The following is a 14,688-nucleotide window of genomic DNA, read 5'->3' on the forward strand; positions in this document are numbered from 1 at the left end:
TTTATTTATTAATTTATTTTACATGTTTTTGTTCTGAAGAATTCTTTCTTTCTTTTTTGTGAGTTGAAAGTGCTAAACATTTTAATAAAGTTCACTCAGTAGTTCCACTGATGCCCTATTTTTATTGCAGTTTTTGTATTACCACTATAATAGCAGCAAAAGGAAGAATTATAAACATTGTGTGTATGTGTAAAAAGTATGTGCATGTGTGGTAAATGGTAAGTGTTTGTATTTGTGTGTGTGTGTGTGTGTGTGTGTGTGTGTGTGTGTGTGTGTGTGTGTGTGTGTGTGTGTGTGTGTGTGTGTGTGTGTGTGCGGGTGTGTGTGTGTGTGTGTGTGTGTGTAAGCACATGCATTTATGTGTGCATGTGTGTGTGTGTGTGTGTGTGTGTGTGTGTGTGTGTGTGTGTGTGTGTGTGAATGTATGTGTGAGCGCATGTGTGTGTGTGTGTGGGTCTGTGTGTGTGTGTGTGTGTATGTGTGAGCGCATGCGTGTGTGTGTGTGTGTGTGTGTGTGTGTGTGTGTGTGTGTGTGTGTGTGTGTGTGTGTGTGTGTGTGCGTGTGTGTGTGTGTGTGTGTGTGTGTGTGTGTGTGTGTGTGCTTACAAACTGTGACCTGTGACTCTGGCCTCATTCGGTAAAAGCAAAGGCATATTGCCTCTGTTATTACACATCAATAAAACAAAGAAGACTTGCAGAATGAAGAGGGGAGCATAACCAAACCTCATAAACATTAGCACTGAACATATCTACTACAGGCTGTGTATCATCCTTTTCTCATCAGGGCTACACCTCTGAAATAAGATCTGTGCCCATTTTGTAGAACATTTGTGCATATGCATGTGCTGTAAAAAACAGCAAGGATTTATTTTTCTTTTTGCATCAAACAGTTGGCATATACAGTATAAAACCTGTTACTCAGAGCTGTGCTCTAGAGGAATAAAGTCTGATGAGAAGGAAAACAGAAAGAGTGACACAGGTAAGTCACAAGAAGGAAAGTCAGTTGTATAGCATCGTGATCTCAGAGTTATGTGGATGTGTGAGAAAGACTGTGGAGCCTATACTTTGCCAAAAAATCCTTTATCATTTGTTTAAAATGTGAGCTATCAGTTCAAGGGAAGCATTCTACGTAAGGACATGGCAACTCATTTATTGTCATAGGTGAATGAGATATAGAGTAGAAGAGACATAAATAATCAGATGTTATCCAGCTAGTGTGTAGCAGATAGATTTCCAGTATGTAATAGTCACACACATCTCATCAACAACATTTTCCCCAACATGAAGATATCAACAGATCCAGAACACTGATGAGAACAGAGGCCAACATACACTACTACATCACTGTCCACTTTGTGAATATGTCCTTTAGAGAAGGGCAGTCGAGGCTATAATGCAAACTGAAGCCACTGTACTGCATGCTGCCATCATCAGAGTAATACATCTGCCTAAAGGGATGCTTTGTGTGTCATCACTGTCATGTGTCCAGACTGTCTCATGGAAATACATTGGATACATGGCAGAGCATCAGTTTCTGTGATGATAGATAACATGTAGTGCCTTGGCACCACAATAAGCCACAGTATTAAACATGATGAATGTAAGAGTGTCTATTTAAGTGTGGCATTGTTTTTTGAAAGTAGTATGTAGTGACTTGGCTGTATTGTAACCAGTGCCAACCCTATAAATGAGGAGGCAGTGCTTCCCTCCCCAGATGTGTTCTGGTACAGTTCTGATCTATGGCAGCATGCCACCACTGACAGACATGTTGGCCAGTAAAGGAGAGGTACATACCAGCCACAGTTTCCATCAGTGCCTTGAATCTGTTAGCCCATTTATATCAGAGGATCAGTATCAACAAGGTGAGCGATGACCACAAATTGGATATCAGTAACATCTCAGCAAATACCTTCACCACGGCATTACATTCTTTTATATGTATGGCCTAGGATATGTAAGTAGACTCAAAAAATCATTTGAAGTAGCTGCCTTTAATATCAAGAGTCTACATAGTAAAATTGGTGTTTTCAGTTAGAGAGTTATTTCTGTGGAAATGTACTCTCCCTATTCATCAAATGTAAGTTGGTGTATGCATTTAAAAACTTACAGGATCAGCAAGTGGTGATTTGAAAACACTGTAACTAGGTCAGCTAATACCCTGGGAAGTCGCCAGACTGGAAGCACTCTTCAAACTGAAGTTCAAACAAACATACATTGAACAGTAGCAGAGAGCTAATGAAAGCTCCTGACTAACTTGTTAGAGTTACTTACAGTTACTAACAAACAAAGTTCCTAATAACTTTAATTAAAGAGCCACAATATCAGGTGTGACTTCTTAAATGAATCCCAGTACTAAACAAGTACCACCCCATCAGCAGCTGCCAATTGCACTCCTTAATAGCTTGTGCTCACGTCAGCCACCCACTTTGTTCCATACTAGGTGGCTTTGGCAGGCTTTATGGCCACTGATTTTTTTTTCCTGTAAGTGATTCTGAGTACAACTGTAACAGTGGTCAGTGCTAACAAGTAGTGAAAAAGACTCATAGCCATTGCTGATCGGTGAGACACTGAAAATAATATCTTCAAGATTCACAAATCTACAGTGACAAAAGGGCACAAGCTGGAAGACTAAAATGTATACTTTTTGCAACACACAGAAGTTGTGAAGAATAACACATAAAGCAACAAAGAACAGCCATTTAGAATTAACTTTAACATGCTGTCATGCAACAGAAAAGGAATGCTGAGCTGTATTCATATCTGCATAAAAAGCAGAACAGCATTACTGAAGAGGAGGAGGAGGAGGCATTGAAAATGAAAACAAGTTGGGAATGTTAGCTGGTAACCTATAGTGGTCAAAGAAATTATGGAATATCCTAATAACTGAGAGAATAGATGTTAGGGATGGATGCAGGGAATGCTGGCAGCAGTACAACTATGCACATAATAAGAGCTGTTTCAGATCTGGTGTTCAGTAATCAAAAATGTTATGCAGAGAAAAAAGACAAAATATTCACTGATTTCCAGAAACCAAAATGTCGGTTTTATTCAGGTCACCCTCAGTAACCAGCTACGACTAGAAAAGACTAAATTAAGAATGATACTCTTCACCTGCATGAGGGATTAGTCAACCCTTCTTCAGAAGAGATGTTAAACAAAGACCTCAGCTGCCTGAGTGGGTGGTAACACAGGTGGATATTAAAGACCCCCATGGCATTTATCAAAAAGAGAATGGGGTACTTTATTTATACCAAAAAACATTATTTATAGAATATTTACAAATTTACAAACATACAGTTTTCCATTTCCTTTTTTTTACTATTATACATTCATACTTTATTACATCAAGTTTTTATCTTTATTAGATTTCCACTCCTTTTTCCATAACCACCATCTGATTTTATTCAATAATACTGTCAAAATCATTTTTCCATTAATCATAGTTTGATTTATTCTTTATCTTTTCATTCCATATAACCCATATAACATAAAACATTTTTATCTACTCTTAAATATGGGCATTATAAGAAAAGAAGTAAAGATTACCCATGGTTAACCAAATACATATTTATCTTATCCACTTATTTTATATCTTCAAAGAAATGTTCTTTACATAATTTTTCCCATAATTTCACTACTCTTTAGCATTTCAAAAACACATGTTCAGTAGTTTCTCCTAACCCAGAATGTAAACATATTCTTTCACTTTTCTTTTTATATGGCATGTTTCTTTTTGGGGGGGGTTATCTGCTATTAGTCTCCATAAAAAATCTTGGCATTCTACTTTCTTATTACACTATTCATTTCTTATTTTTATTTTTATAGATTTAATTTTTCCTTCTGATAGATTTTCCTATGGTTTATCATAGTAAAATTGTGTCATTATATTCTTATACCATAGTTTTTCTCCTTTTCTATTTCATCAGTTTTTATTTTCCATATCACAGTAACATTTTTTTCTTGATGACGCTTTATCTCTTCATTTATATATTCTTTTTCTCTTTTGCTTTATTTTACCATACCCCCAAATTTATCATATTTACATTTAAACATTTTTACAAATAATCTTTCATATTGTTTTTCATCTCTCCACTTTAACACTTTATAAACATTCGGTGAAGCGGCATATACCACTAGGCAAAGTAACCCTAAACCTCCTTCCTCTTATTTATATACAAAACTCTTCTTTTAAATCTAGAACCCCATATGAAAGAAACAATTATCTGCAATAATTCTTGTTTCAAATATTGTTGGCAACATAAATATAATTGCTAAATATGCTATTTTCCCATTAATACTAAATTTATCAACTAAACATTTTCCTAAATGATAACCTATATGTTTGCCAGAAAAATGTATTTTCCCATTGAATTCTACTTATTTTCTTATTAACAAATTTTATACCTAACATAGAGATTTCATTAATTGTAAAATATATCCCCCTATCTTAATCATATTACACTAATCCTTTACTTTTCCATTTGTATGAATCATCCCTGTTGCTTCTAAACTTTCTAAACTCTCATTGTGACAAATTATTACTTCTTTTATCCAAATCATGTTTTTCCAATTACTATAATATCTGCACAAGGTAACAAACTGAAATTCTTAACCCTTCAGCCATTATATACCCAGCCTCCTTCATTTTACCATTTATTTCACATACAGTTACATTCATAACTAAAGCAAAAAGTTTACAACTCATTGGATACCCGAAGGAACTATGAAGTTGTCCCAAACTTCATATCCATCCAGTTCTTTTTATTTTTATTTTTAATCGTCATCACATACTTTTGCCTTCCATTCTCTTCTGCCCTTTTCTTTTCTCTTAGTCCCTTTGCATCTTCTTTCACTTTTTCTGCATAGGATTTCCTTTCCTTCTCACCATCATCCTTCAGGATGGACTGTCTTTCTTCTTTCTCTATTTTATCCATAACTTCTCCCCAGGAAACATATCCTTCATTCTCCAGCTCACTCCGCATCACCATCTCCTTCGATAAACCATCTGAAACCCCTCAATCTGCATCACCATCTCCTTCAATAAACCATCCTGTAACCCCCGCAATTAGATGGTTGTATTAACACAAGTTTCACTTGTCAATTGTTCGCTTTCAGCTTCAGCAAATACATGTTTGCTGAAAATTGACTTCAGAATCATACACAATCTCATTACTACTCTAAGCACTTGTGTTTACCTCTGCATCTTCCGCCATCTTTTCCTCATCGCACCTCATCCTCCCACCCGCCACTACGCTAGGAATGGGACATGTGCACTCATTTGCTGGCTCCAAAGCTATGAGTAGGGGGAAGTTTCCCAGTGCCCTGCTCAAATTTCCCATAGACAGTATGAAAACCACCTGAGATCTCCCTTAAAGAGGTCATTGGCCTAGTGAGACTGACTCTGTTAACAAAGTATAGATAAAGCAGAATAAAAAAGTACTAACTAATGTAAGTAATATCCCAGGTGTATAAACAGGGCCAATCTTGAAGAAGAAAACTCATACACAAAGACTGTGAGTTTTGACAACTGGCCAGCACAGTTCTTAAAGCAGAATGGAAAGGGGAAAAAAAGATCATAACATGGGACATGAAAAACCAGGACAAATGATAATTTAACATGAGGGATTATAAAAAAACTCCATTGTGTGCCAGAGAAGATACTCAAGTGCAGAGGTGACATTTTCGAAGGTAGGTTTGGTTAATAAATGCAGGCATGTACACACAAGTGGTTTATTAAAAAATAAAGTGGCCTTAATAAAAGTGATGCTTAGCATGAATATACAGACACATTCTTCTCAGCACCTGTTACTACAGTTATTTAGTGGTGGAACTGTTTAAAGTTGGCTTCTGAATACAAAGTTTCAGAAGAGTCACTTTGAACATCTAGAAGAATAGACAGTCAGCATGCTGGACTTCGGGTTAATGAGTATAAACTCAATGGGCCTGATTTCACAACATCTGCTCTCAGCCTGCTGTCCGTGTAAGTGAATCTATAACTGCTTGTTTCATTGTTAAGTTTATTGGGAATTTAGCAACCTAAGCAGACTCTGTAGTATGAACAAAATGCTGTATACATACCAGGGAGGATGCAGTACAGATGATTTTAAAGTCACCTGTAGCAGTTGTTATATTATGCATGGGAAGATGGGTAAAACACACTATTCGTATGTCAAATGCTAGCTTATGATTTCAAGATATACTGTAATACATGCAATGTCAGTGTAAAAGGATTTGCAAGGTGCACTCATTTTTAATGTAATAGTATGAACTTAGTTCCAATAGTACAGAACTCTGAGAGGCAATGTGGTGGATTTATATGGGAATACAGTACCAAAGAGCCCCCCTCCCCCAAGGCTAAGAGGCACTCTTTGAAATATGCAAATGATGGCTGTATCCAATGAAATAACATCTGGATTAGGTTAAGAATGCACATTTACCAATAGGAGAATAAGAGGAAGGGTATGGTAGAGAAGGGCAAATCTAAATAACTTGGAATAAAGTTCTGGTTATGCAGTTTGGGGTTACATTCTCTAGTTTTCATAAGTACTTAGTCGAGATCATGGAACGGGCAGAAGTCTGGCCAGGTGTGTTATACTGAGTACAGTCAGCAAGGTGGGAAGTAAAGGAGAATGCTGCTGCCAAGTTTCATTTTGTCAAAACTGGAATCAAATGTTTTACTCAGGCAACTCACTGTTTTGTTGAAAGATCACGTAACACTAAAGCTAAGGACATTTCTTCTTCCCTCACTGTTGTGGGTTCCTGGGGGTTAGAATACTGAAAGATGTATGGTATGGGTATTCAAATTGTTATTTTAATTGAATTCAGTAGTTTGGGCAGTCAAGATGTTTTATGTTTTTTTTTCCAGCTGAATGAATACTGACTGAAAAAACACTGATGTTTAGCCATACATCTAGAAAGAAGGATTCAGTATAGCAATCAGAGGTTGCATTTAGTATTTAGCAATGAGCTGAGGGAGGCATTATGAATCATTTTGCTAATACTACAGAGATAATGAAGAATCTGAATTATAGAAAAAAAAAACAGAGATGACATTATTATGAATGAGAACAGTAATGAGAGACTTTAATGTTGAATGCTATAGGAAGACAGGAAAGCAATGCAGTAGAAGAGTATAGAGAAACTAAATGTTAAAGAACACCACAGGAAGACATAGGGCCAGGTTCCAAAATAGTTGCTCTCAGTGTAAGTCTGCCCTGATTCTGAAAGACTTGCTATTACTGTAAGTGACTTTGTTCACTGTAAGATCTAGCTATAAACAGTCTTACACCAGGGTCCAGATTCCAAAAGACCTGCTTTCAGCATTAATTGGTCACTTACACTTAGAGCAAGTTTTTTTTAGAACTGGAACCACAGAGCCTACATACAGTGCAGTTCAGGTTGTTGTTTGTCTTTCAGCTTTTTCCCGGTAAGGGGTCGCCACAGCGGAACTCCGGTCTGCTAATGATTGGCAGTAGATTTTTTTAACAAAATGCCGAGGTGCCAGCTCAACACCCAACCTTCAACGAAGGCACGACCATTTACACACACATGTCTTTTGAACGCTACCCAACTGCAGGGAAGACATGCAAACTCCAAACAGAAGGCACTTCCAAGCCAAGAATCGAATGGGAGAACCTCTTGCTGTGAGGTAACAACGCTACTGCTGTACCACTGCGGAATACAGTGCAGTTCATGTTGCAAATACAAAATATTTATTAACTGCTTCCATGCTAGGAGAGAAGTTGAATGAATATTTAGATTAAGCTTCCTGTAATTCTCTGCACTAAGAAGATTCTAAACTGTGGCATAAAGGAAAAGTGCCTGCCTTGAATCAAAAGTTAAAGATAGGGATTCCAGCTAAGACAGAGGTATTAAAGGTGCACTGACATTTTCTGCATCAGTCATTGTTAATTGCAGCACTGGTTTCAGGTTGGCTAATGATGTCATAGTTTGTATGCAAAGTCAAATCTTACTGACCAGTTTGTATAAACTGGAGATCAGAACTGAAATGTATTTTATCCAATATAAACAGTAAAGTTCATGATATCCTTCCTCACAGGTTTACCATATTTTTCCAGCAGTAAGAGTTTGCTTGCATACATATAAATGAGTAGGAAAATATTAGCACTGTGTTAAGTGCTACACTTAACTGTCACCAGTCTGTGGCAACCAGAATGTATCACATATTTGGCATGCCTTGATTTCCCCCTCAACAGATTGCAAATTTGCAAAACATTCTTGGTATAAAATGACCATTCTTTAGCAATGACACAAGCCAGTAAAACTGCACTTGACTGCTACTCACTCCTTTAAAAATTGCTTAACTTCATGTTTTCTTTATCCTACTAAATGTTTGTGCACATGGTAGCATAATTTAACCAGACTCTGTGCTACAAATAAAACACAATACATTTTCTTTGTTTTCAAAATAAATACTTTAGTTAGAAAGCAAAATGTCACTGAGAAAATGCATGCTAAGCAAACACTGCACTGGATTAAAAGCCATGCCAAACCCACTTGTGGTCAGGGTTTCACTCCTTGGAAAAACTGTGAAAGTCACACTAAATCAGTAGAGCTTTGTAAGCTATTTTTTTCAAGAAGCAGCAATTTTTAACATTTATATAACTATAATGTTGCATTCATTGAGGAATGTGCAAAGAATTAATGCATTACAAAATAATATCCATAGGAAAAGGCTGTGTTCATTGCATTTAGTAAATGTTCTAGCTTAGTAAGCTGTTTTGCTTTTCACTTATTTAGATATGCAGTTATCAGACACAGAAAAGGCTTTTGGCCCAAGAATGTAGAATATCTGATAATTTGTGATTAGGTAACATACTTCTTATTAAGACATTCTATAGCCTGAATGCTCTGAGGAATTTTTTCAGAACAGCAAACCGTTATCAGCAGTTTATCATAAGGCATGAACATCTCATGGACCTAATTTAGAGATGATTCTGCAGTGCTATACGGCATAAGCACCAAACAGATTATCATGTATGATCTGTAGAAAGGTGACAAATACAAAATAAAGTATGCTAAAATGCAAGAAGAATATACTATAATGACAACAGATTGAGATGGTGGCCAACAACAAACACTAAAGATCCAGAACCAGTGGAATACATTCCTTGAAGGAGATAATGTACATAGAGAGGGTAGCACAACAGCCCTAAACAACAGGCACAGTAGTGATGAAGCACACAGATGTATGCATCTCATACAATACGATTGTGAAAACTTTAGTGCAGTACTTTCCTAATTTTCAATGAAATCAAACATCTATTAAATGAGCAATGTTTTGTCAATGTTTATTAATCTAACAAAAAGTTACTCATACCATTTCTGCTTGCTCCTTGCCCCCTGCCCCATGTAAGGGGCTTCATTCTCTACATATCATTTAATTAAATGTATTAAATCCATTGTTGCACAATAGTGGGGAAAATGTGAAAACCGTGCCATCACACAGCACTCACACAAAAAGCAATCCCATATAAAAGACTATCAGTTTTTGACAGACAACAAAACAAATATGATGAAAAGACACACAAGTAAACAATCCTTGACAGAGTGTAGGAAAACCAAGTGTAATGCAGACAGATAGCCATGCACACATAGAAAGATTATTTAGAAGAAGAAGATAAATGTACAAACAACAACAGACAAATGATGGCAGTAGTCCCCATATCCAGTGGAGTCAGCTACATGGTGCACATGATCATGAAGAGAGACAGACGTACGAGTCTGTGTTAGACTCTAATGCATGCACTAGGCCTGTACTACTTAGTTTGTAGATACACATGATTTGGAGACATTCTGTGCTGACTAGATAAATTATATATGTATGATGTACTACACTATAATCTGCACCAGACAACTGCAGCATGGCTTTCCTGGTTTGTAGACTCTTGAACTGACCACATAATATAAATGATGTGTTGAAAGAGCTGCCTGTACAAGTCAAGGCTGCCTTTAAACAGACATACCAAGCCATGTAACAGGAATTTGTCACATATAATACACGTTTCAGATAACTCTATGTCCTAAAAACTGTGCAATTGTTTAAATTTGTCATTTTAACACAACACTTATGTTCTCTGTATTTAATCAGACAAGAGCCACTGGTCATTTATCAGAAGATACATAGAAATCAATTGGGCATAAGTTCCTGGCAGATGGCATATCCTGTATGGATAAATTAGGTATGTAATATCCGTACAAAGGATGTTGCTGTTTTTATGTCCAGCTGTACTTGAATGCTATGAATACAGTGTACACGTGACCTCTGCTATTCAGGAATGCATCTTACTGGCATTGGTAGTACAGCTCGTAAATCCCTCCATTGAGTTGTGGTCCAGTCTGTTCCAACTCCACAGAACCATTCTACTTCTCCTTCTAGCCCACCACATGTAGCTTAAGTACTATTTGGCTGCATTAGTCTGGTAAATATTGACACATCCATACTCCAGGAATCCAAAAATGTTACTAAGTTATGCATCTTGACCATAACTGGAATGGTAGTGTAATGAGATGGGGTGATATCTGGTGCTATTTGTGTGGTCACTAGTCATGAATCCAATTTTGATGCCACCATATAAAACATTGTCAAGCAATGCATGAACATGGTGGTGTTATATACATTGCACATGCATGTCTTGTCACTGGTTATCACTGTGCATTCCAGCTACATGACAGCAAATGGCAATGTGGCACAGAAGGACTTGGGATCAGGCCCCTATGTCAGAATGTTTACTGCAGCTTAGAGGTCTGGTGGTCACAACTATATGCATAAGTTTCAGTGGCATTACATACCATGGCTCATCACTATTAACCCTACCACTGAACTTCTCCAGTGAGTAAGGGTTATGAAGCAAAGCAGAAGTACAGAATAACTTGCCTGCCTCTCCATGTATGTATTGCAGGGCACTCCCAGCTGTGTCTAGGTCTCTGACCTTGAACTTCACGTGACATTATACATGCTTTACATTAGCTGTGGTCCAACTGTCTGCTTCTGTATATCATGACTTTGTCATGCTGTTCTTCTGTTGGCTGCTTTCTTTCATCAGCAACCAGATGTCTTCTTTGAGGTAGTGAATACACTCTGTTCTTCAGCATCTTGCCTTGAGAACACCTATAATTACTGTTGGGGTGTTTAGCCAATTTTTATTTCCACCTTTCGATGGCATTGTGTGTTGCATGATTTTTTTTTCTTTTTGATGTAATGAACCATTTTTTCTACATCTATATGCCACATTTTAGTGTAAGCTGTAGGATCAAACACTGAAATGTCCACAGTCATGTTGTCTAAATTAAACTACCCTCCCCTTGGCCTCCAATTTGCTTTCTTGACATCCCCTGGGGATTAACAAGAAACTAAACTTTGCACTGCACTGTTAGTTTCCAGTTTCTTGTTGTTGCTGTTTTGTGGTCATTTGACTACTTTCTCACTGATCCTCAAACAGTTTGCTTTCTTGCTGAGACTATCATGCACCCTACAGCTTTAGTCGATGATTTCATGTTGTTGCCATTTTTGTTTTATATGTATTCCATTACCCTTTTCATAGGTTCATGGCATAATAAGAAGTTACTAAGCTAATGGCCCTAGGGGCCTTACAAGCCTAGCCAAGTTCTACCCTTATTTTCATGATCAGCGCCTATTGTCCCTGTCCAAGAGGGACACAGGTGGAACCCCGGGGTGAATTTATGGTTACCCTTCCAATTGTCCAGATTGGGTTTGAAGAGGGCCAAAGCCATGCTCTGTTTGACATGAAGTGGGAGTCTGTTCCAAAGGTGTGGTAACCTCTGAGAGACAAATCTGTCCCTCCAGCAGGTTCTATTAATGTCACATACCAGGCTAAGGTCTTTAGAGCGAGTAACCCATGTATGTACATTTGACTTACAGATATGCAGCATTTCCAATAAAGCAAGGTCAGAAATTGCCTTATATGCAAGGCACAGATCACCTCTGAGTAGTTTGTATGAAACAGAATAAGGTGACAGTGATTTCAGATGATCCTTATAGGACAGATGCTGAAGACCTTGAATTTTCCTTGTGAGGAGCCTTTGTGGTTTCTCCAGTTGCTGCAGGTGCTTGGAAAGGCACATACCAAAAGGAAAATTGTAGTAAATTATTGGCCTGATGAGGGAAGAGTACAGGGAGGTTATAACTTCTTTTTTTCTGGAGGTAATGCCCTTACTTATGAGATGAGCAATACAGAATGCCCTTCTTATAGCTGTGGATAAATGGTTATCAAAGGTAAAGCTGCTGTCAACCTGTATGCCCAGGTCTCTCATCACTGAGTGCGTACTTAAGGTATTGCTATTGATGTGGTAGTTAGCAGGAACATCACCCTTACCAAAAGTAATGATAATACATTATTTTGCATTGAGTTTAAGGCCATGATTTTGGCACCAATCATTTGTTTGTGTAATACCCTCTTGTAGGATGATGACATAATTTAGAGATTCTATGACCACTCCCAGTTTCCAGTCTTCAGCAAACTTTGTCAGCCACAGAACTTTAGTTTTTGCTTGTACTTTGGAGAAATAGATTCCAAACAGTAGAGGTCCCAGGACTGACCCTGTAGAACACCACTAGTTACAGGTCTGCTGTTGGATCTAGATTCCCCTACTATATGAGTTCTATCAGTGAGCCAGTCAGCAACCTATCTAACGATATAAGGGGTGATACCTAGTTTTTTTTTTTAATTTCTCCAAATCTTTTGGGTTTCTAATACCATGATGGGTATGGACTCCATTCCTAAGTCAAATTATGAATAAAGTTCATGAAATTAGTATTGTTTCAATCTTTGATATCAACCAGAAGTGCTCTTCGCAGTACCTGCAATGTGCCCAGTAATGACTCCTTCTGCAATTTGTATGGAGTTACATGCATTTGTAACATATCTAAATATGATTGTAGACTCTTTTTTAGAAGATCTGTTGCTCTTACTACTATTGGAACTGTCTGGGTATCTTTCTTCCACATTGCTCTCTTTTCTCCCTGCAAATCCTGATATTTTATGACTTTGTTTCTCTCTCTCTAAACAAGACACTGTAGTCACTGGGTGTAGTGATTTCAATGATCAATGCTACTTTTGTCTTCTTTTCATGGAGAACTGTTGGTAATGGGTGATCCCATGTGATGTACATATCATCATTTTCTATGATGCTTTGTGGCTCATGTTTCCAGTGCTTTTAAGCCACTTCAATACCATAATGTTTGCACAATACCCAGTGCAACAGTCTTGCCACATTATTATGCCTTTCAGTATACAGTCCTTCTGCCATTAGTACGTCACAACCAGCAATGAGGTGTGCGACTGTTTCCAATTTTGTTTTACAAAACCTACATTTGTCTGTTTCTCCCACATGTTCAATAGACTTTGTAAACAAAGGTGTACGTAGCCCACGATCTTGGGCTGCAAATATTAACCTTTCATCTTTTGGTTTAAATTTACCTCTCCTTAACAATTCCTGCATTTGATCCTGATCAACATGAGGTTCTTCCAGAAGTTTTCTATACTTGCAACTATATTTATGCATTTTCCACATTTCTTGCCTTCTCATCTGATCCTTCACCTTATATTCTTTCTTTTGTTTTTTTGGCACATTCAGTTGCTGCCTGATTTTTATCTACTTCTGGTTTGATTCCTATTTCTGCTTCACACCAATATGCTTCTGCTAAACTAAGCAGGGAAGTCATCTTAGATTTATTCTTCTCATGTTTCAAAACTTTCACTACGTTTGGGTGTTGTGAGATCAGCAGATATGCGTGCAGTCCCATGATTGCAGAACTATACATGTAATCAATTTCAAGGAGACCCATACTTCCTTCGGAATGGGGAATATATAATTTTGGTATGCACTAATTTTTATAAATCTTTTGGTGAGCATGAAGCATCCTTCTTGTTTTCCTGTCTAATCTATCCAACATGTTTTGGGGCCAGTCAATCACTCCAGAATTGTAAGTTAGGACAGGAAGAGCAAATTGGTTTATGGCTTGAATTTTGTTCCTAGAGGTCAACACTGTTTTCAGGATTAATTGATATCTTCTAAAATATTCCTTGCTAAGTTTTATTTGCAATTTTTCATGTTTTATTGTTGAGCCTCCATCAATTGCCAAATATTTATACACTCCCTCTTACTCAAGTTCTCTTATATCACAATCTTGGCCAAACTGATGTTTTTTTGGTGCTGCAGTTTTTCTGCTTTAAAGGTTGCTTTTGCACATTTATCAAGACCAAATGACATTCTTATATCATCTGAAAAGGTTTTGACTTCTTGCAGTTGTGCTTTCAGTTCCCCATCCGATGAGCTATACAATTTTAAACCATTGACAAAGAGAAGATGAGAGGTCTTTACACTTTGTTGTTTTCTAGGAGCCAAATTATAGTGATTGCCTAATCTGTTAAGTAGACAGCTTAATGGGTTAAGGGCAAGACAGAATAGCAGCAGTGACAGGAATTCACCCTGGAATATTTATTTTATTTTATTTTACATTTGTTAACCGGGAAGGTCCGACTGGATATATGTCCATTTTCAGCGGAGGCCCGGGGAGAAAAACTCCATTCAGTAGACATAAGACAGACAACATAATACACTGTAAAATACAATAGAGAAATACAATCCAAAGAATTTTTTACATAATTACATAATGAAACCATTCCATTATAAGAGTAATTCAAG

The sequence above is a fragment of the Protopterus annectens genome, chromosome 5.part0 (assembly GCF_019279795.1).
Source record: "Protopterus annectens isolate FY-2018-M chromosome 5.part0, PAN1.0, whole genome shotgun sequence".
NCBI lineage: Eukaryota > Metazoa > Chordata > Ceratodontiformes > Protopteridae > Protopterus > Protopterus annectens.